The sequence below is a fragment of the Nothoprocta perdicaria genome, unplaced genomic scaffold (genome assembly GCF_003342845.1).
Source record: "Nothoprocta perdicaria isolate Ctin4 unplaced genomic scaffold, notPer1 scaffold_40, whole genome shotgun sequence".
Classification (NCBI taxonomy): Eukaryota; Metazoa; Chordata; class Aves; order Tinamiformes; family Tinamidae; genus Nothoprocta; species Nothoprocta perdicaria.
Window position 1 is genome coordinate 828,324 of NW_020455644.1, and position 24,338 is coordinate 852,661.

Below are 24,338 nucleotides of genomic sequence, written 5' to 3' on the forward strand. Positions count from 1 at the left end.
TAGTAAGTGGCAAACTTTTTTTTCCCCCCTTGCCACTGGTTTGGTGCATATCTCATTCTTTCTTCCTACCTTTTTGCTTGAGGACTGGTGGGTTTTTTTTGGCTGTTCTGCTCAAATTGATTTTCTCAGAGGTCTGCTACCCAATGATCTCCAATCTATGAGTGATATCACTGATCTCCTGTGTGGTCCCACTGAGGGCTGAACCCCTGTTCTGGTCATATTGTACCTCTCACCCAAATATTTTCCTTTTCTCTGGCTTGTTCTGGTGGTGGCAAGGAGAAATGACAGAACTGTAGTTGTGGTTTTAATCTGAAAGCCCTCCAGTCTGTTGGGTGACTTCTGAAAGTGAATGGATATCTCTGTAATGTGCGTAAAGACTTTGGTAACATCAGATGCATAAATCGCACGAAGTTTCCTTAATAGCCTTTTTTTCCCCTCTCTCCTCTTGTTTGAGGTAGGCCTTAGTCATTTTGGTCCAGGTGTGAGCAGGGCTTCTTGTGAACTTGCAGCATTTGCTCCCAGCAGCAGTTAGGAAAGGGCACTGGGAAGCTGACTTGCGTAAATATTCTCCTAAAATATAGTATGGTATTGCTTGGACAGCTTGTGAATGTTAGTAAGATGATGTGAGAAATGGGAGAATTAGACTGTGTATCATGTTAGGGAGGATATTGTGGCAGTGTGTGGAAGAATGGTAGAAARTATGGGGATGATGAGTGTACTTCAAATATAGTATGTGTACTAACCATATACCTGCACCTCAAATTCTCCTATTTCAGTCATACTACAGACAAGGGTAGTTACTGAAAAATGCATTAATATTTCCCCCAAAACAGTTGTTACTGGCTCTTATTGTGCATTTAAACTAAAATCCACAAATGTGACACTTAGATTGCTTTTGTGCTGCTAGTGACCGTTCATCATGATAAGCATGATTTGCAAAGAAATTTATTTTAAAAAAGCATTTTTAGAGCCACTAAGAAATATTAGAACTTGTGCTTGCAATGCATATAGATAGTCTTCTGCTGATTACAACCCTGGACATATATTTTAACAAGGCCTGAGATGCCCTGATTCAAGCCTCTCAATGGCATGATTTAATATCTAATATTACCCCTTGCATATAGTTGGATTGTGAAAGTGACTTTTCCCCAAAGCCTGACAAAAATTTACAGCCACGGCTAGTATTATGAGAGTTGACAGGAAGTAGAAACTTCTCAAATATTACATATTTTTAGGCTCTTTTAATTTGTCATAATTTCTTAGGAAGGCAGGAGAAGCTTACAAACGATGCAGATGTGCTAACACTTCATTCAAAGGCCAGCGAAAACCTGATGCGAGTTGTAAACTGGCCTGCACATACTCAATTGCAGGGGAGGGCTGTTCTCTGCATTAACAATCCTTAGCTCAACTCCCCTGGCTCCTTCCTCAGTAGTAAGTCATTGCTGTGATGATGTGCCTCAGTGATTTTACTGTCTATGAAATAGAGACCATCTTCATATGAACCTCTAGGGGTTCTTTGTAATAATATTGTATTTTTAAAAAATGGCACTACCACTCTACATAATCTCCACTAATCGGTACATAAAGCCTGTTTGGCAGTTTAAACTGTATGTACAAAATATGAGATTTGGCACTGCCTACTCTGGTAGTTAAAAGGCTTACTCTGGTGCAAACTGCTGCTCTAATTGTTTTTAAGTGCAGTACACAGGCTTGTCTCTTTCTGTGGCAGATGCAATCGCTTTGTATTTTGTAGCATCTCTGAGCAAACAAAATCTTGGCCAAATTAAAGGACTACTTTGTGTGGAGTTTGCCTAAACTAAGCTCATTTGTCACTTGGAGTTGAAAGAATACAAGTTTTGTATCTATTATTTTTGCATTTTCACCAAGTAACCTTGTGTCTGGAGCCAGTTTTCATCTATTATTAATAGATTCTTGATGGATGAGTTTCTTTTCTACCTACATATAGCAAAAATGTACTGTTTAAAGCAAGTTATCGCTCTCTCTTTTTCCCCATAATCAAAAGCACTTTCAAATCTGCTCTCAAAATCCTGAAATGAGAAGTCTCTCTTTCTGTGCACAAGTAATTATAGGTAGTATATGGATTAAATAACTTACTGGATAATCTTTTTTTCCTCCACAGCGCAACTGAGAAGGACTTTGAGAATGAGTCTTGTGTATCCAAGTCTTCGTACTGTGGGAAAATGCTCAGAAGCTGTTGGGAGGTTGAAAAAAAGAAGTTGTTTTTCATTGCTGACCCACTTTTGCCCTCCATGGCACTAGTAATAAACCTGGCACTAGTAATAAAGCAGCAGTCATATGTTGCTCCTGCCATATATATGTATGTGTGATATATATACATATGTTTACTCATATATATATATATATATATACACACACATGAGCAAAATGCAAGACTAAAACCACCTGAAAGGGCCAGAGTTCTAAGCCATGCTCCTGCTTCCTTGAGGAATGGGGAACCATTAGAGTAAATTCTCCGTTGCTGCTTTTGTCCGTAATTGTCCGTTAACATGCTTTTCATCCTAGTTTAAGAGAGAATTCTCCCAGAAAGCTGGATTAGACATCGCTCTTGAACTCATTTTGAAGTAGACATGATTATTTTGGTTGAGAGATGAAAGCCCACCATCCCATGTAAGTCCACACAAGAACAGTGAAGAATGAGTCCAAGGAGCAGAAGGAAGGTCTCTAACCAAACAGTTTTGTTGCCTCATACTAGAAGGTAGGATTCATTATATTCCTAACGAGGAAAGAGGCAGTTCCTGAAAGAAAGATATATTTAAGCTTACGGCACAGGGCTCTGGTATGATACTGAGATATTTTGGAAGAGGCTTTCTGTATCAAGTCATGTAATCCCAAAATTAAGATGCTGTTTTTATAAGAGAAATCCTGAGTAACATATGGTCTAGCTGGCAAATAGTAGATCTGTAGAAAGAAGACAAAAGCATTTGGGTTTTTGTTTACCTACTCACCCCCAGCCAAAGTTCCTTGAATCAGTTCCATAAATATGCTGCACATTTGTGAATTTGTAAAATCTTAAAAATTGCATGTCTAACATAGGATCATGCCTGATATTCCAGATGGAAGAGTGTGTCTGTGTATGTAAAAAAAATATTTGCTTTGTGTCAACAACTACATTACAGAACAGGGCTAAGTAAAATTTGGTTTTTGTCCAGTCTCTCAGCTGATTTACACTACAAGGCGATTCTCATTGAAGAAGTCAATCAAATATCCAGGTTCATGTAAAACTGATCACAGCTGTTGGAGGATTTCATATGGAACAAAAAATTATGTTTGTTTTCATGTGTTTGTATTTCTGAAAGCCATTAGAGAGATCTAAACTATATTCTGGATGCCCTTCCTATAATTAATACATAATACAGATAACGATAGAATATAAAGGACTGCTCGTCTCACCATGACAAATGATCCCTGGCAAAGTGATTAACATGAAACACTTCCAGGGTCAGTGTGTTAGAGCAAGACTGGCCTTGCACCATGACCAGAGTGTTCACACATCCAGAGTTTGGTAGCCAAAGCATCCAGTCTGTCCAGCCARGGCGAGCACCCGGCTAGCAGCTCCAGCTGTTTCCCAAGAAAGCATTTGTCCCTAGACATCTTGACCGAGCAYAGGGGAAGGCAGTTGGATGGAAGGAGGCAGATAGGAGAAAGAGAGGGCCTGGAGTTTAGAGGAAAACAGTGCTACAAATGTGCAGGAGTGCACAAGGTGGATGGATACCATGACATTGTGAGGGTGACAGAGCAGTGGAACAGGCTGCCCAGGGAGGTTGTGGAGTCTCCTTCTCTGGAGGTCTTCAAAACCCGTCTGGATGCCACCCTGTGCCACATGCTCTAGGTGTGCCTGCTTGAGCAGGAAGGTTGGACTAGATGATCTGTAGAGGTCCCTTCCAACCTTGAATATTCTGTGATTCTGTGACATTTTCCTGGTGGCCAGTGCAGCTTGACCATCGAGCTAACCAGCATTTCCCATGGACCACCAACATCCTGAGCACTGGCTCTCTCTGCTCTTGGGGTCACTGGCTCCGTGCAGGTTAGTTACAGCAGTTTAACATCTTGCTGTTGAGGAGGCTACCGCAGAGACTCTGTAAGAGCATCGCCATGGTGGACRTGTGGAGAAAGGATGTGTTTGTTCTTGGGCTCTGTGAAGAAGCCCAGGCCCTCATCCCACCTCAGTGTTGTAACCCTGGGTGGAATGAGTACAAAATGGGCTTGGAGCCTTTGTTTTTTTCCCAAGTTGAAATGTCTTCTCTGTCTCGTTCGGACCAAGTCTCCCACCTTAGCCATCACACAGTCTTAAAGCGTATATAATGTTTGTGCTAGAAGTATTACCTTGATGTTCTTTCTAGCTAATTAGCTGTAGTAAATATATTTTATAAAGACATAATACAACTTCTAAGGCCTTCTAAGCTAAGGTTTCAGTCACAGATGAGAAACCTTTTCTGATATGTCTGAATTATAGCTTGAGAGACTGGGAAAACCATCTTCATAATACCTATTTATTGTTCTTACAGTGCATTGAGCAAACAGGAGCAGATTAATATTTGTCTCAGATTTATAACCTGTGGGAACCTTGGGCAACAATTACTTAAGCTGAAGAGAAAACGGTTTTTACCACAAATATTTTTAATTAATCTGTTAACATTTTTGACGGTCTCTATTTGTAGCACTTAACAACTGAGACAAATGAATACACTTATCTTCCTTAACTGAAATGTAAACTACTTTCCTTGCTTGAAAAGCATTCTGTTGTCTTTAGGGTGTTTCAAATTTGTTTTCACCATGAGGATTCACTTTGCCTTAATAAAATTCAATAAATTCTGTGCCTTGCCAACTGCTGTGTTGAGGCTGGTTTCATAGTGGCCAAGATACTTTTTAGTTCATCTATCTTCCTGTGCCCTGAAGTCTTTTTTAATATTATGTTCACTTTATAGTATTTTTTATGGTGAATGACCTCCACTTTTTCACAATTCTGCTTTCATACTGCTTTATAGGTCTGTATTGTTATTTTTATTTTCTTATTTACTTTCCTTGTGAATGAAAGGCCTGTTCTTAGGTGAGAGGACAAATTCCTGTCTCTCAGATAACCTCACTTCTTGTTAAACAGAAAGTTGTCTTGCCCTGTGATTTCATTTGGACAAAAAAGTAATAAGGATCAAGAGGTTGCTTTAAAAGAAGACAGGAGAAATTCTTTTTTTTTTTTCAATTTTGATTTAGCTAGATTTTTTGGCTAGTCCACACAACAATCTACGTGAGTGCAATTTTTAACAGTAGGCAGGGGGTAGAGAAATGAAATCATGGCAAAGGTCCTTTAAAGATCTGTTTTGCCTCCTCTGCGGGTAGATAATGTGTTTTTGTGCAGAGGCTGACTATTTGCATGTGTAAATTTGGACGCCTATGTATGCAGCCATCTGGAATGAATTGGGCTCACATTTCCATATGATCAGACAAACAAATCTGTGATTGGCAGTTGAATTTCTTAGATGTGTATTATCAAAGGCTGAAAATAAAAGATCACTTTCCACTTCACCTTTCTTGGAATGCTGTTGGGAATGATACAAGATGCACGTACTTGACTTGTCTGTTGATACATTAAATAATACTGCTTAMATCCAGCAGCCTTCCCTGTTGTGACTTCTGTGGTTGCAGACAATTAGAGTAACTTTGTTTTATTGTCTAGAAAACAGAAAAGAGAAAATGTAGGCTATCCTTGGATAAATTGCATTAAAAATAGTGCAGTGTCTTGACACGGACTTCTTTTTTGGTACAGAAATTACTCTATTATGGTAGGGCCTTTTTGTGCTAGACACTGTAGAAACACCTCATAGTAAATAGTATTTGCACTCAAAATACATTGAGACMTGGCAAATAGACAAGATATGTACTGGGAGGACTTCAGAGTAAAATAGAAGGCAGAAAATACTTTGTTAGGRCCAGGGTTACTCTTTGCTTTGTTTCATTTTTTGTTTGTTTTGTGATGAAAAGCAGTCAATTATATGACAGCAGGCCCAAAGGGAGGTCAGAGAAATAAAGAAAAGAATAGGTGAAACTTAAGGAATAAGAGAAGTTTGGGGCTCCAGGGCTGGACTTCTAGGTACAAGATAGAATAAATCTGGGGATGATATCCTGATATCCTGAAAGGATGATCCCCAGCACCCTGGAGAGGATGGAGAGCAGGAGCAAGGGGACCCTGAGATGTTGARGAAGGCAAGGGCATGACTGGTGCCCATGCTGGTGTGAAGAGARGGAAGGAGACATGGACTTGTGGAGAGCTGGGAGATGGTCCAAGTGGGGAAACGAGGTGAGCAGGGAGCAGTGCAATAGGGGATGGCACAAGGGATGGAGGGACAGGAGAAGGAAGAGGTGGGTGACATTGAGCCTTGAGTTGGAGCAGGCTGGGGTTGGCTGCGCTGTCTTGTGCTTTGCTGTTGCAGGTTCAGTGAGGCACTCTGCTGAATGCAAGGTACAACTTTTTAGATTTCARTAATGATTTACCGATCACTAAGGCTAGCGCTTAGACAAAACTCATCCCAGTAAGTGAAATCCATTATTAGAGTTCATCTGCATTGATTGTCATGCTGGAGCTTTATCCCTTCCCACGTGTAGGATGGCACATTATCTCAGCTTTCTTCGGACTGATGGTTAATCCATAGTCTTTTGCTGCCTCAGCACACCCATTGGTGATGAACTTGTGTTGGATGGGAAAGAAGAAGTCAAGTTTCATACTTAAAGAAGCTTACACTGGTTAATTCTGTGGAGACTTTTAATTTTCTTAAGCGAAAAAAAGCTTGCCAAATGTTTAATAGAAGTATTCCTGGCATCTCTCCTGCAAAAAGAAGTCCAAGCAGAGGAGACTAAAGCACAATGGTCTGCATTATGCAGAAAGACAGGCAGCATTATCACACTTATTCCATTGGGCTTTTCAGTGTATGAATGTTATTTCATGATCCATTTCATGCTGTAAATGGATCCAAAAGGGAAAAAAAAGGATATGCTGACTGCTGAGCTTGCAACCAGAATTGCGTTGGGCTATGGGTGGATGGGTTGCATGGCTGTCTTCAGGCATAACTTTCTATAATTCAAATCATCAGACTCCCAGTAGCTTTCTAAAAGCATAGAGATACATATTCTTTTCTCATCATGTTACTTGTACTGAATGCTAAATACAATGTTGTTCTGTAGATAACTTGTGTGTTGGGAAAAAAATGATGAAGTACTACCACCAACTCGGATACCAAGCCAAAGCATTTTTCATGCACTTCAGAGTCCTGAAATATTGTGATTTGCTTCCCTTTACATTTGTTAATGTTAGTGTTGAAATACAGAAGACCATAATGTCTTAGAAAAAGTTTTACTAACAGTGAGAATATTTGGCACTGTGTTCTGAAGGTATTGCACTGTGAAGGCAATTGCTGCTTGTAATTTTCTCCAAAATCTGTCATTTGTGCAGTCATATTTTCTTGTGGAGGACTTTATTTCTGTTGCTTATTAAAAATATAAGTAAACAAAGAACTAAATTTTCCTTTGAGTCGTGATGGGAATTCAGGGGCTGTTTCTGTAAGTAAGAGAAGAATTTGCTTCAGTAGACTCAGGGGAAGAGTTTGCTGTCAGTATTGTTACTGTCCTGGAGTGAACTGAGTATCAGCAGAGTGGTGTTCTGCAGTATCTGCTGAATATTAAACACATGCAAATATAAAATTAATAGAGATATATGTATATAGCAGTAAATCTGTTTCACAATTCGTGTAGTTTTTCTCAAGATCTTGTAGAAAACTGAGTGTAAGAGCTTGAACATTTTGTTTTCTCTCAGCAAATAAAATTAATGGTCCCTTTGTACTGTTAAAGTGCATTCTCTGGAATGCTGTTGAAGTTCCTTTCCCAAAAGGATAGAAAGAACATTGTGCACCTTAACAGCACTGTTCCTTTAAAACTACTTAGAGTGGATTTCACAGTGAAGGTAACTTGTAATATGAAGTGGAAAAGTGATTTGATTTTTGCGTATTTTCCATCCTCAGAAAATGAGGTTATRCTTCATTAAAAATAAAGTCAGATTATCTAGGCATTAGGTTTAAATAGTTGCAATATGTTTCAATAGCATCTTAGTTTAGTGGAACATAATATTTTTAAAAGACTGATTTGCTGTGTTTCCACAAATTATCTTCAAGTACGCTCAACCTCTATAAAATATTACTCATGTGCTTGCATATAATTCATATTTTTTCCAAGATCAGTGTGAAACTGTACTTATCTATTTACACTGTTCAAGTATRGAGTGAACTTAGAGATGCCCAGTGGTGTGAAAATGTTGGAGAAGTTCCCGTGTGATAGCTTCAGGCCCGCTCTTCCTGCTGTAGGAGACTGGAAACTATAGAATGGAAAGCCAAAGTGATGGCCTAGAGTTAGCAACATTATGGGACAGCTGTAAACAAATACCAGGAAAAGTTGTGCCACAATAAAATGAAGGCAGCTGCTGTTGTCTCTGTTGTTGGGAATGACTTTGAGTGTGCTCGGCTGCCGTCCAGCAGCCCGACTCCAAGGGACTGTGCTAAGGACAGTTGGTCCTGTCATTAGCACTTTTCCATTGCTGTTGCTAAAATACATATCAGCATTTTATAATATAGCAGTTACTCAGCAGCAGCTTGACATACGCTCATACTCAGTGCTATCAAAATGACACTTCTGCTTATGTAAACTTACATGCTTATTACTTATGTCTCCCAAGATAATTGTTCCCTAAACAAGGCGAATGTAAACAGGAGGATATTTTTTTCAGAAAGTTGCTCCTTCAGCTTCCTGTCCATCCCAAAGGTCAAATCCTTTTTTGTGAGACCCAAAACAGCTGCTGACGCAGTGGTGACAGTGAAGAATGACAATATTATGATCTATGGTTTGGTTAAGAACTTGGAGTTAAAGGTTGTAACAGAGACACATCCTTTCAGCATGTTCCTGCAAAACTTAAGCAGCAAAGGAAAAATGTTTTTGAAATATACTTTCAGAAAGATGCTTATGTTTACTTTCTTCTATTTTATTCCTGTAGAGATCTCTACCTCGTAGTTCATGTTCATTTTTTATTGCTTCAGATACTTTTGTCAAATATCTGAAGTATTTAATAAAGTAGTGCTGTCACTGAATACGAACTCCTTGCAGTGTTATATGTAGCTCTGTTCACAATATTGCTGGGGARGGGAAAGCTGTATTAACATTTTACAGCACACACAGGCTGGTAAAAACTCACACAGGGCGCAAACAGCAGCCCTGGGGACTGGCTGAGAGCCTTAGTCATATTATCCTCCGAGCCTCCTCCTCCACCTTCACTGCTCGGTCATAATCTGGAGGGTTTTCTCCTTCCTATTTTTACTCTTTTTTTTCTGTTGTTGCTTTTATTCATGACATTTAATTAGGGATCTTCAGCCTAATAGATATAACTCTTCAGGGGTGTAAGGTCACAGTTTTTTTTTGTTTGTTTGTTTAGGGTTTTTTTTTTTTTTTTTTTTTGTGTGTGTGTGTGTGTGTGTGTAATTCTGAAGGTGTTTCTCTGATTAGGCTATTAATCTGTAAAAATAGAGGATAAGTGTTTTTTATGTTGATCTTATCTCAAGAGGGAAAAAAAAACCCAAAGTGACCTGTCATTTATTTTAAGACAAACCAGTTTTGGTAGAGGAAGTTGGAAATAGTGTTATCTTATAGTAGACTGTTGTGTTCATGCTTGCAGTCATGAATGGAAAATTTTGAGTACTCTTGTTAGTTTAGATAAAGAGAAATAGGATGCTTGCTTTTTTTTCCTCCCATCATGCAACAGAAATGTACTTGTTTTACATGGACAACTCCAAGAAAAACTGCAGGTGAAAGAAAACAGGAAGTTAGTGAAGAATAAGAAAGGGCTTGACAGATTTAAAAAACAATGATGAGAGGAAGAATTTAGAGAAATGTTTGCCACTTTTAGGAGAATAAATGGCAACTAAGGAAGGTATTTCCCCTACTTTTTTGGACTAGTCAATTATTTGTAACTGTGTTCCTTGTGTCAGTCAGTGACTAGAATTCATAGAGCTAGACTATTATTGGAAAATTAAAGACTAACTACAACCARGTCTTTTAAAGTAGCATTACCAGCTAAGTGCTGTATACCAGCATATAGGTGCTTCAATAAGATGTGCTAGTAGGCAAGAGGAGCTCAAAAGAGGACGGGAAAAATCAGCTAATTCTCCTTAGAGAGTAGCAGTGGTAGGTAAAAACACTGTCAGTTAAAAACATATTTTATCATGATTACCACAGAACTCATTATTATGATTAAAGATGTGCTAGCCATGACATGCCAGCTACATGCTGGTAGCAGAAAATACCTGCTGTTTGTAGGTTATTATCAACCTCCTTTGAAGAAATCAGTCTTTCTTTACATTTGCCATGTAATGAAACCCCAGGCATTTCTTTGCATCTTTAATTCTATCTGCATGTTTTTCAAATGCAGATACCCAACTKCAGTAAGCAACAAAATACCCATCTCACCAGCACATGTGTAGATGGGTTTGTTGTGTTTTATGGCTGCTCCACTGCACCAAAAAAGTATTTTTGCAAATCTCCATGTTAACTTTTTAGGTTTGTAATATTATCTGTAGAAAATCTAAAGGTATATGGACCAATAAAATATAAGAAAAAATGATAATGGTGCTCAACAGAGTACTGCCTGCTATTTTGAACCGTAATTGTGAGTATCATTGTTAATGTTATATTGTGCAATAAATAACATCAGGGAAATTGCTACCATGAAAAAAATCACTCATGCTGCATTGAAGTCACTGATCTTAAACTGTAGCCTTACCTATTAAGGAACAGTGATGAAAAAGACAAAAATGCAAGTAAAATGCAATTTCAAATATAGCCAAGCCCATTCCAGATGGAGTTTATTCTAAATTTTTGAAGCAGTTGATGTTCATGAGGAGATAGGTGCTAAATATTAGCAACATTAGGTGAAGTTCCTTGGTCAGCTAGATCCTGTGCTGAACTGACTGCTTTGTGCGTGAGCTAGCAGATAAATCATTCCTCCTATCTTTATTATTTTTTAAATAATTCAGCACATGTGTGTGTTATTAGTGCTGTAATATGACTAGTCCCATGCTGAGGATTTTATTTTGCCTGCAAATAAAATGAGTATTGTGATTTGAAGGATTGTTGATACCTCACCTATTATGACTAGCTATTGTCTCGCTTTTCATATGAAAGCATCTCAGTGCCTGGGTGGTCAATCTAAATATTACAMGTGAAAAAACTTATTCTGTTTGTAGTTGTATATTTTTAGACTTAGTAGATAGTCTAGAAGCAACAACTCTGGCTATTCATGGTTTATGCCTATTGTTTAACACAACATTAAGTCACAATTTATTTTTCTCCTTCCAGTGTAGTTGTTTTGTTTTGTTATATTCTCTCTTTTTTTTTTTTTTTTTCCCCTTACGAGTCAGCTGATATAAATGCTGCTTTCTATCGACATTTTTTTTTTCCTGTGGCTCTTGCTGTTGCAACTTACCTTGGATGGCAGGTTATTGGTTACTGCCTACGGGAGCCTTTTCCATGAGCTAATTTAGCTGTCAGTCTGAAATTGGTAAAAAGGATGAAAGATGGATCATAGGCCTGGGGCATGCCTAGACCAATATCTAGCATATCCCTATTTGGAAGTACGCTTATTAAAACAGATTTGAAAAATATTTTTCCCAATCTTGCTCTGCCATCGTTTCATCCAGCTAAGAAAAACATTTTTACAGTGACACTGCTGATTTTTTGGCAGCTCTCTTTTTCTGAAAGGGCAAAAACAGTATTTAGATACAAGATCAATAGAAAAACAAATAGGCTATTATATTCCCTGGAGAAACCCCTAGAGAGAAGACAGATGCACAGAAATTTAATATTCTTGTAGGCAAAAATCACAAACATGGGGGTTCTGTTCAGCTGAAATGAACTGTGGTAAATGTGTATGAAATAAACATTAAAAAACGAATAATAAAGGAACCTGGAAAGCTTTTAGGCTAGGCTTTCGGAATTACTGTCTCGATGAGGTGCTGTGTTTGAATTTGTGTCCCTTTCAAAAAGTAATTTTGCAACTACAAATCATGTTTATCCTAAAATTACATGATTCAGGCAAAACTTCATATTGTGAGTGAGAGGAAGGTTACTGTTCTGGTCTTTTTAGATGTACTCATTCATTCCCTATGCTAATTCAGAGAACTATGTCTTTAATATCACCACAGTATTTTATGAAGATAATTATATTAATCTGCAAGACCTTKAATCTGCTGTTCTTAAAAGTAGATGAGTGCTTTTGTTACCCTTTCCAAAATATTTTGTAATAAAAATAAAACTAAGCATGTCTGCCCATGCTCAGTCCTTATATGTCAAATCCTGTTGTGATACCACCTTGACTGTGAAAGTTCTGGTAGGGCTTGAGCAGTTGACCCAGGAGGCTACCCTGAGTTCCTGACCTTTCCAAGGACAGTATATATATGTCCTTGGAAGAGCATATGTCATTGTAAAGCATTAACAAAACAGTGAGCCAAGGAAAAACAGCACAAAACCCAGAAGCACTGTTTTTACACCGCCGCAAGGTTGATGTTGGAGGATCTGAAACATTGAGGAATCTGAAGGCAGGAGGTAGAGTTCATTTGCAATGGGAACTGCCTTACACCCCCTGGAAAGTGCTGCTGCCTGGACCTTCTGCACTAAACCCCTAAGTAAATCCATTAAGAGGATAAAAAATATCCTCAAATCTGTGGAGTTTCTGACTGGGTCTTAAAGGAAATAAGCAAATGTCTGCTTTCACTTTTTAACTGATCTAATGYTTTTTGTGCTTCTTTTTTTCCACCTAACTGCAAATCTGTCTGGCGGCTTCCATATTTGACTGTCTCTGCACTGCAACTTTTTCATCAGCCCAGGCACTTTTCCAAATTGCATTTGTGCCAAGGAAATGACTATTTTTTTTCCTTGACAGTACCAACATTGCGTTAGTCCTGTACTGAAAGTGGATCACCYATGACAGACTTTGTGCTTCTTTTTTAAACGCTTAAGTATTCTTGAGCTTTGAAATCAGTATTAGTTATCTGTTCTTAATACATAGCAGTTGTGTCAGTAGCAGCTATGAGCTTCCACCAGCTAAGACCTCCTACGGGTTGACTTGTTTTTTCTGAGGGCAAAATATGATACTGCGATTGCCCTTACAGGATATGTTGTCCATAGTACGAGGAGTAAGAGATGGATAAGTCAAATGATATGGGAAAGGCAGGAGGAGTCTGGGAGAAGTGGAAGAATAAAGCAATTATATGTGTAGCGCCTAGAATATTTTAAAAATTGAAGCATGTTAAATCATACTGTTAAATACATGTTAAATATCATGTGTTGTTGCTGGTGACTTTGGTAAAAATTAGAACAATTACAACAAAGTGCTACCAAAAACTTCACGTAATTCAAAGGTAAACTCAATCTAAATCAAGGTGGATGTGCTCTTTTTTCTTTTCTTTTGTAAAGCCAAAATTATTGAAGAAGAATGAGACACTGACTTTGCAAACACATAGATACATGAGTAATTTTATTTATAGGTACTGTTTGTGAATTCAGAGGGACAACAAATAAGATCAGTCACATCACTGTTTGCTGGGGTKCTCTGGGAGAGGATCAAAACAAATCTGTATGCCAAGAGGATACATTCACATAGGCTTTTTGAATGTAAGGGGGAAAATCTAGGAATGTGTTGTAGGTGAAATTTTGGGCTTAACAATATGAATGAAATTCAGTCAGGCTTGCTAACACACTGGAATTTTCATATAATGTAAACTTTTGTTTCAGCCAAATCTTGCAGAAAGGACAGTAGCTACAGATTCCCTTCTGAGTGTGGGGTAATGCAGTGAGGCTCGTGGAGCTCCTTCAAGTGTCAGGGCTGTGGATTAACGAATCGCATTTATTTATAGGAGCGTATCCGATATGCATTCTTCCAGAAATGATGGCACACTGACCATGCTGTAGAGGCCACAATGCAGATGAAATTACATAATGCATAAAGAGTACATACTCATTAGGTCTGGTTTATATAATAAGAATTACTAGGAGTTTTATTTAAAAAAAAAAAAATTAAGTGCTGCTGTTTGAGAAAAAAGAACACTAGTCCATTTTAACACCAGAAGGAGAAGAAATGATACACCTTTCCTATGTCTTTTCATGTATTTTTACAAACATCCTTTTATTAGTATAGAATTAAATGGGAAGAGGATCCAGGTAGACTAATATGGAAGTGGGTATCAAGGGCTTGCTGATTTGCTCTTTGAAGATGCAACTTCCAAGAAAAATCATGTAGCTTCCCAGAGGGATAAAGTGTGGAAACCTATTGTGTGGACATTCATCTTTTCCAGATCTAGTAATCTGGAAAAAAAATGGTGATAAAACAAATATTATCTTTTTTTTTTTTTTTTTGTGTTCAGAAACCTGAAGTAACTGTAGGTGATTCCCTTGTGAGATTGGTAGAGCAGTTAAAAGAAACTGAGAAATTTTATCTACAATGATCACACTGAGGAAATATAAAAGACAATCCAGATATGTAGTGATTGGTGCAATTATTGGAGAAGCTGGTCACCTGCAGCTGTATTTAGTGGCAGAAGAATGTACATTTTCATTGTTTGTTGTTTTGAATCAGATGGTAAAGAGCCAGCATGAGACCTGAAATTAGACCTCAAGATAATATCAGTCATTTTTATACTCCATTTGCCAAACATTTATGGAGGAAAAAAAAGAACCCCAAAAGCCTTTTTTGTTAATAACTGTAATATTATGTTAATGTATATGTTAAAAATCTGCAAGGCAGTATATGCTTCTTTTAATTGTTTTTATTTTTTTTACTGGGGATTGATCAGGACCTCTTGAGGTGGTGTGTTTCTCAACAAGGCTTTACTTTCACAGGGCATGTACATGCTATATTATACTTATGACTGTGTACCTCATGACTTCTGATTTTTTCTTGGAGACATACCAGTATTTTATGTGCTACAAGCTGGTGTTGCAGAGACTGGAGTAATGGAAGAAAAGGTAATTGGACTAAGGAAGCTTAGAAAATTTTTCTAATGGTAAAGAGAGTAAAACACTTGARAAGTCTGCTGTACAAGATCAGTCATCTCATCACTAGAAGCATTTAAGAACGTGTTAGACAAATGTCTGTCAGGAGGGATGCAGGTATAATTTCTCCTGATGATGGAATGAGGTCACCTTCTTAAACCTGGTCTAGCTGTTTGGTGCTATGGAAAGTTGCCTGGTACGTTGTGTGTTAATACATTAACATTAATAACCTTAGAGGATTGCCTCACCTTGGTCTTTACCCTTGGACAAACTCATTTCAGACCACATCCTATGAGGACACCCAGAAGAAGGATTCCACCACCGTGCCTTTCGGAAGCCCTTCTTGAAAAACCTTTCTTTCCTATGCTCTTTCCTAGGCTCTGGCACATCATTTGCTGTCCATCAGAAATATCCTGGCATGGCCTCTGGGAGTCCTTAAAATCATGATGGATGTTGTGTTTACACTACCGTGAATACATCAGGATCCTTTTTCAAGAGAGATTTGCAAAGAAAACAGGAGCCTATATATATACACTAATACAGGTTTAGTCATGTCTTAGCTTGAGGAATAGACCTCATCACTCTGCACTAAGAACAGCCACATCTTATCAAGCCAGAGGTCTGTCTAGCCCAGTATCCTGTCTCCAACAGTGTCCAAAAATGAATTCCTGGGAAAGTATAAAAATAGAGTGTGTGTATGGCAGTGCTTCCCCAGCTTCCTGCGACTCCATGTTCTCTCAAATAATTTCCGGAAGCCTCGGAGTGAGGCATCCCTGAGGTCATGTAACATGGCAGCCCCTACAGAAGATGCTCTCAGGACTCTTATTCTTGTGGGACAGGGTATTTGGTCATCGTGTTGTTCCTCCTTCTAAGCGTCATGTGTGGAATGTGTGATGTACCACAGGCCTGGTCTGCAAGAAGGTTTGGCTGACTGCATATTTTAGCATGAGACCATACTTGAGCATCAGTGCAGTATCCAGCACAGAAATGGCATCATCTTCTCAGGATTTATCTTTGAGATGCATGTGTTTTCTGTTGCAAGCTGAAGAGGCTTGTATCATAAGGAAGGACTAGCAGAAATACAAGAGTCTTGCCTGAGTCTGTGCAGAGTTGGTCAGAGTTCTTGAAAACTGATGTTTCACAAATATTTGAGGCATCTTGCTGAAAAATATTTTCCTCATTTTCCTCAAACATCTCTTTCTTCGTAGAAAAACAGGGTGTACATAAAATTGTTGAGACTGGGTGTAAATCCATTGAATTTTATAAATGGGACTTAATAACATTTTGACTGATACTGTATTTTGTGTCTTTCTAAAGATTGCTATGTATTAAAAGGAGAGTTCTAGATGCCTGAAAATAAAGAGCATGGCAACCCCTTAGAGATGATGTGCATTGTCCTGCAGGGAGATCCTGACGGTATTTTTGTCTCTATGTTGCCTAATATTTTCTCCAATACCTTGTTTGAAAGCAGATTTTGAAGAGTATTTAGCAAACATTTGAAATGATCAAAATCATCTGTGGCATAGAAGCAAAAGTAGCATAGAAAGCAAACAGCCCAGGAGATGAAATATGGATGGGCTTTATGTTCCAGTGTTTCATGAAAGAGCTTAAAACCAGAAGCCAAGAAACACAAGTGTTTAAAGTACAGATACTTCATGATTCACACTAAGGTATTCCATTGACTATGATATGGAATTGTGTGGTTTTTTTTTTTTTTTCTTTTTTTGAGAGAGAGAGAGAAATCCACCCCCGTGCTTATTTTTCTACTTGCTGCTTTCCGTTTAAGTTAATTCAGCAGTAATTGGATACACTGTGTCTAATTCTTAATAAATCAACAGAACTTTATAGTGATATTGACAGTGGCTTTGCTAGCCCCATTGTTTCTATCAAGAGTTTTATTCTGCTTCAAAACAATTTGCTGTGAACGCCCTTGTTTGTTTGCCACACTAGTCTTTGTTCTGGCTGAAAACTTTGATTTATAACTGTATATAATTGATGGCTGTGGGGTAGGTGGACTATAGCTATTGCTCCTCCTCTTTTAATCTAGCTTTGCGTAGAAATCCATGTAGAGGAGCATTCTCAAGGGAACCAGGCTGGGAAATTCTCCGTATGCCCAATGGGAGGCCATTAATCATAGTGAAGAGTCTCTTACTGGCTGCAAGCGTGTTTGTGAAAGTAAGGAAAACAAAAGTGGACCACCTCAAAATGACTTATCGAGAGAATAGATGTTAAAGCCTATGTATTCATTGTGATATATCACCAAAAAAAAAGAATAGTTTATGCATTGCTAATTGCATTGAAGCATATTTATTCAGATGGATTTGGCACTTGAAAGATTATTTTCTATACTAATAAACTGGCATAATTGTAGATGTAAGAGATAGCAATTCTTGGAGGAAGAAATAAAAGATTTGATTACTGCTGTTGGTTTGAAAGAGAAACTTCAGAGATCAGAAGAGATCAGAAATGCCATATAATGTTTGTTGAATGTGCACGAGAGCCAAGACCCTTATAGATTTGCTCTAGATTTTTCAACTGTTCATTGAGATTTTGATAAATACTTCTCACAAACGAAAAACAACAACAGCGACAAAGTTCAAAACTCAGAACATCCACCTCCCCCAAAAAAAAAAAAAAAAAAAAGAAAAAAGCCTTAAAGTTTGGGGATTTTTGTTTGTTTGTTTGTTTGTTTTTGGTGTTTTGGTGGCAGCTAGTTGTGTTGTGGTGGCCTCGTCCAGGTGCTGACGTGCAGATTAACTGAGAGGGTGGACGGGCTCTCAGGGAGGGAGCTGCTCTGCTTAGTGGGGACCCTGCCAAGGGGTTTCCAGGCTGGGGGCTCCGTCTTCTCCTCTGTATTCCTCAGAAATATCTGCCTGTCAGATGCAAGGCTAATGAGTTCCAGTTGGGACTGCTTGGAAGATATTTTTACAACAAAGCGATTGTGTCAGGATTTGAGAATAACTAAGTTGGATTTAAGATGGACTTGCAAGAGGTATTTTTGTGATTAAAAATTTCTGCCCAGCAGGGAGAACCAAAGGAAGTGAAGAGGTACTCAGATACATTTTTTTTTTATTAAGCACTGACAGTTTGGAGCTGTTCCCATATAAATAACTATAAAATATAGGACAAGAGATATTGTAATACCTCATAACATTTTTTATTAGGCAACCCTYTTTTTTTTCTTTCTAAACTTTAGAGGAAAAATTTAATGCAGCTAAAGGTAATGCTTAAGTTTATTTTCTCGTGAATCTATGGTGTAGCAGCATACCAAAATCATTTTGCTTCACAAAAACTCTTTAAGTGAGGCTGCATACCTAACAATCACAGTCTGTGTTCTTTAAAACTATTACTAAAACTCATAAATAACTTCCAAAAATAATATGTAAATTTTAAAATGCATATAGTGCTCTTCGAAAATTATGGTCTGCTGTTTTGATAATCTGATAAATTAAGACAGGAGTATCTTGGCATAATAAAAATGAGYCATACTGAGAACTCCATTTATTTATCCTGAACAGCACTGTCTTCTTTAAGGACTCATCCTTAGGAATGTTTTGCCAAAATGTATTATCACAAAATTGCAAGTTTCAATTGGCATTGTAAAGCAGTAGCTAAAATCTTAATGCCAAATATAAGTACAGGTACAGTAGCAAGAGAATCAGTGTTCACTCTGAAACTTTGCTTATGTTAATTTTTAAATCAATTTAGCCTAAATTCATTGAATGAAGGAAAATGGACATGTGAACTGAGAGAATAACATTTTTGCCCCTTTTAATAGCAGGAGGAAAAAATATGAATAAATTTTCCTGTTACTAAAACAACAAAAAGATTTTCATCTGTCTTTTTGACTGCTGATAGAAGGAATTTATGTCATATGTATATAATGCAATTTCCAGTGTTTTTCAATCCCATATTTAATCAATATTGCTGCGTATATTAGCATGACTTCATTTTTTTCCACATACTAATTTGAAAGCAAAATATAGTCTCTGTTCCAAAGATATGCTTGTGCTTAGAACATGTTAATTTTTGATTATTCCCAGTTAAGCATATGCTTAAGTGCTGCTCTCTGCAGAGATGACTTCTCTGAACTGAAGCTTATATCCTTATGTATTCTGTTAAATTACAGCCTTGTCAAACAGAATGCTGTGTGCTATTTTAATGGTGTTCCACATATGGATGTAATGCTGCCTCTAATCTTAAATCCCTTTTAATTATTGCCCCTTCACTTGTTTTCTTGTTTCCTGRCATGGTGAAAGTCCAAGCAAAATGCAGTCTAGGCTTAACTGTTCATCTTAACTATTCATCTTATTTTTCATTATTGTTATGTTTATGTGGAGTTTTATAAGACTCATGGGATCATCATTTATTCCTGTAGTTTTTACAAAAAATGAATAGCTTTTGTATAGACTCCATGTTTTAAGTAAACATAGCAAGTTTTTAAAGTGTTTTTTTCAACAACTAAAAATATAATCTCATATGCTAAGAATAAATCATAATTTCATTTTCAACAGAAGAGGTCTAAAGCGCTACTGTAGTTGAATAATGATAGTTGGATTTGTGGGTAAAATATATTTCCCTGCCCAAGCAAACACTTCATAACAACCTGAGTGAAAAGGTGTATTTAAAAAGAATATTGAAAGCATTTTACTTATAAATTATATAGAATTTACTTTTTGTAAATTATGAAGTTTACTGGATATGATCCAGAACAGCTGAACTATGTTAGAAGGTGTAAAAGACAGTCATAGCTTTACATGCAGTTACTTAATTGGCAGATTTTTCTATCACTGKCACTGACAATAGCAGCGATTTGATACTGGAGCTCGGATTAAATATTTCATCAGTAGTGCCTATTCAAGGATCTTTATGGAACAACAAGTTAGTCCCCTGGGCAAGCCCATGTCAACTGCAATAAAGAGATCCACACAAGTGCACGGGATGTATTTTTGCAGGATTTACGTGGAGAATAGGAGTCTCTTTTCTATCTGGACACTTTCTAAGGCTGCTTCCCATTTTATTTAAGAACTATGTGTACTGGTGGCAAATGTTGAATGGGTAGCATTGCATATCTAAAGGACTTTTACAGTTTTCCTGTGAAAGTGGATTTATCAGCGGTTAGCATCTTTCTGGAAATTGATGAGTCTCTGATACAAACAGATACTGCAGATAGGTTTAATTTTCCAGTAAATATTCTGCATCTAAACTAAACTCACTGATAATTCAGGTAGTTGCTGKTTTTTTTCTCTTTTTTTTTTTTTTAATAACCAAAAGAAATACCCTACAAAACCTGTACAGCACAAACTCCCTTCCCTGTTCAGTACAGGAAAAATGTAATGTCTGTGGATGTAAGCAAGATTGCTTTACTTTTAACTTGCTATCCTGCTCCTAGTATACTCAAAATCTGTGCAGTCTTTGTTGCAGTGTTCTATTATTGGTGCATATGCTATATATGGTCATCCTTTTAAAGTGAATTAATTGAATTTAGAAACATTTTTAAAATTAATTTTGAATATGTATTTATGTTTGTCATGGAATCTGAATCTGCTCTTATTCCAGTAAAGTGGCAGTTAGATTAATTTTTCCCTGACTGATTTTAGTTTCAGAGTTTTATTTGTCTTACTTATATGTCTTCCAGAAATTCTTTCGAAATAAGTAAAAATATGTAAYGTAGCCCGAACTGATGACATGCAGTATTTTCAGTGTAAGCATGCCTGCATAAATGTAAATCTCAGCTGTTCATTGGCATTTTTGCTCTGAGCTGATGATACTGTGTCTAACCTCTTTAGCTTGCTTGCTGCTTTCTAAGGTTGAAAAGTGGAGAGCAAATGCCTCTGAGGTTGAATTAAATGAGCCATTTGCAATAGATTCAAACTCTGGTGAATAAGCATCTTTCGGGCTCACTTGAAATAGTTCAAACTTTTGTTCCCTTGCTGTTCTTGGTTAGAAGTAAAACTTAAAACACCACCACTGTTTGAGGGATTCATTCTGTGTTTCTGGTGAGAGTGAGGCTAGTCAAAGAACTCACATGTGGCATTTGTGTTTTACAGACCTGATTTCTTATGTATATAAGAAATGTATATGTGTGTATGTTTACATACATTGACACACACAGACCATTTTTTATTATTCCTGTGTGTTTTTCTTACTGAAATACTCTAATGAACCTTTTCACTCTTTTTATGAAGKTAACTTCTGAAGAGAGCTACAAAGTGAGACTAGTATCCATACAGAAGCCCCTTGATGCCATCGGGCAGGGCAGAAGTACTTTTAAGTATGTGGTGTATTGTTGTACATCCACTAGAAGATCTTTAGATTCATGTGAATGTGAACATGACAGTAATTCATTCATGTGAATGTGAAATATATATGCACTCAGTTGCTACAGTGCGGGGTTGTGTGAAAGAGAAGTAAATAAGCGGATGCCTCGCACATCCAGGCCTTCCTCGTCCCCCTGGGCCTCGAGCTCTGCTCAGTCCTGGTATTTCCAGCATCAGCCTGAAGAAGGGACAAGGAGCCTTAACTCAGGTCTTGTTTAGGGGCCATATAGCCATGCGTTCAGATGATTAATGTAGTGCTGTTCTGGCTTTCATAACTTACCTTGTATGTGGTTCTGTTTGTGCTTTGGATTGGTATAAATAGCGGGCGTTTTGTGATAAAAACGGTGTCTGTGAGATATATTTTCTGTCCCACTTAGGTCTGCTGTGTTTATGGCTGCTCTAAGGAGGGCCTTAGGTTTTATGTGCAGACTACAAAAGTTAAATCCTGACATGTCTGCACTGTTACCGTTATGCCTGTAGTTTAGGAAGATAGATGACTTGGTGGTGTGGTTTAAAAATGAACTGATGGTTGCAGGTTTCAGCCCAAAGGAAGATCCTCTTTGCTTTTAGCATGACATAAAAATCCAAAGGTCTCCAAACAATTCCACTTTCTTTACACTATGACTAAGGGATCAAGACTCTGGGTAACTGAAAAAAAATACTGTTCTATCCTTGAAATCAAGTGCTCSAGATTTAGTCCTCCCAAAAGACTTGGAAGGAATCAGCTAACTGATAAGCTATAGTCAGCAGGGAGGATTGCTTAGCTTATTGATACAGCAACAAACAAGTGTGTAGACAAAAATTATTGTAGCTTAAAGTAGCTTGTAGCTACTTTACATGAATCTCTGTACCCAAGACTGACTTTTCTTGTATCCTTTTTATTTTTCTGTGGCATTTGTTTCAATCTAGCAAAGACCTTTGTGGCAACAGCCGTGTTTTGAGAGATGGGCCATTTAAAGCTTTGACCATTCCATAAGACTTTGCATCTTGCCATGGGTGAAATAATACTGGTAATCATCTTAAAAACTTAGAGAAATCTGCCATATCCCACTGTTTCTTGCCAACTGTGCACATACCTACTTTTCTGTTCTCTTTCCTGSATGTTCAACTGTAACTCAAGGAGACATGAGCTAAGTGTTAATTTAAATGATATTCAGTCTTGTAGCTTGGAGTGTGGTGGCTGCTGGTGTGTGCAGTTGGGGACTCTCTGCTTGTTCAGATTAATGTCCCAATTCAGAAGCTGTTCTACATACTGGATTCCTGCTAATTCCTGTGAGTGCAGATCTGCTAGAGAAGCAAGATTTGAGCATGTGTCCAAGCATAATTTACTCAGAATCCAGCCCTGGTGTCCTGCCAAAGTTCAGATAATGATTGGCCTTTGCACAAAACCCCTCTTTCTCTCTCTTCCTCTCATCTTAAAGCAGAATTTTTTTCCTGCCTACTGGATTATTTGTTCCCAAAGTATTCTGGCCATGGATATAGGTCACTGTGAACCTCTGGACGTGTTCCAGACRCTTCTCGACACTGCCACAGTTTGAGTGGTTTGTAGACAAGAAGTAAATACTGGCTTCTCTGCAAGCTGTCATGTTACACAGTAGACAGTACTGGCAGGTTTTTAGGGAAGATTTTAGCATTTCCTCCATAAATTTATTGCCCCTTTCATAAGAAGAGCAATTAATATGCGTTGTATAGGTTTCTTTCTTCACATTCTTAATGATGGAGATTCCTTGCAATGTGTGTTGCACAATAGAAGGAATATCACATGCRTATCAAGAGAGAGTAAAAATCAAAATTGAAGAAATCACATGATCCTTCTATCGCTTGCTCCTAATTTTCTTGATATTCAACGGTTAAAGAGTCTGTTTCCCCTATGTGACCTCAGTATTCAAGGCATCTGGCTGTTGGAAAGCGGCCTTTTGTGTACGCTTAGTTTTCCAAGTATTGTTCTTTGGAGTTTGCCTGTTCAGTCAGTCAGCTTTAGGAAATGGTGGTCTGCCTGTAGGTGAGCCGAGAGCACATTTCATCACTATCTGTATCTCCAGGACTCTCCTACCTAACCCCATCCTCATCTGTGTACATTTATCTGAGTCTCCTACCACTTAATGACTTAACATATGATTTATATAGGTAGAAGTCCTAGAYGCTGAATTTTCTAAGAATTTAAATATCCTATTTCTATCAAGATTAAAATTCAATATACTTCAACATAAATCTTTCCTGGCTTCTAGCCAATACACTTTTGAGGAAAAGATCTTCCCCACAGAAGGTGATTGTGTGAAGTGCCTCAGAGATTTGTAATGTTAGAGGTAGTCAAGGTGAAGATGGATTAGTAGGCAGAGTGCAGGTGCGTGTTAAATGCAATTTATCACATGGATACCACCCTCAGGTATGTGGGTGGATGGATGGGTTGAGAGATGCCTACCTAAAGCTTTAACTTGCTCGGTCAACACTTCATTCGGTGGATTTTCACAGTTTTCATTGCTTCTAACAGCATTGCCAGGGTCATAGTTTCACACAGATTAGGTATTCTTGAACAGTTTTTCCATTGTGTTAGGTGTAGGCAAGTTTCTCTACAGGATCATTCAAGCATTCATGCTTTTTCTTTCCATCTAATTTTTGCCACCAACATATCTTTTGTGACCTCTGAAAGGTAATCACCGCGTGGTAGCACTGTGACTACTCATAAAAGATTTTAAAAGAATGTAGACATGCTTTGGTTTCAAACTCAGGCTTATGGCAACTGATGTCAGGGAAACCTTATTGTGTTCCCAGCTTCTTTTTCCAGCAGCAATGAACAATTAAGTTCTGGTTCTCTGTGTATATTAGTGTAACACCATTGGGACTTCAGTGGGTTTATTTGTGTTGAAATCATTAAGACTGAATTATCTGACTTTGTGACTTCAT

The 24,338-nt window shown here is 37.8% G+C and overlaps 1 protein-coding gene across 1 annotated transcript in view; it reads left to right on the top strand.

Moving 5' to 3' along the window:
- Positions 1-24,338, top strand: part of RARB (retinoic acid receptor beta) — a 300,368-nt gene that overhangs the window by 71,231 nt on the left and 204,799 nt on the right. The gene's annotated exons all lie outside the window — the stretch shown is intronic.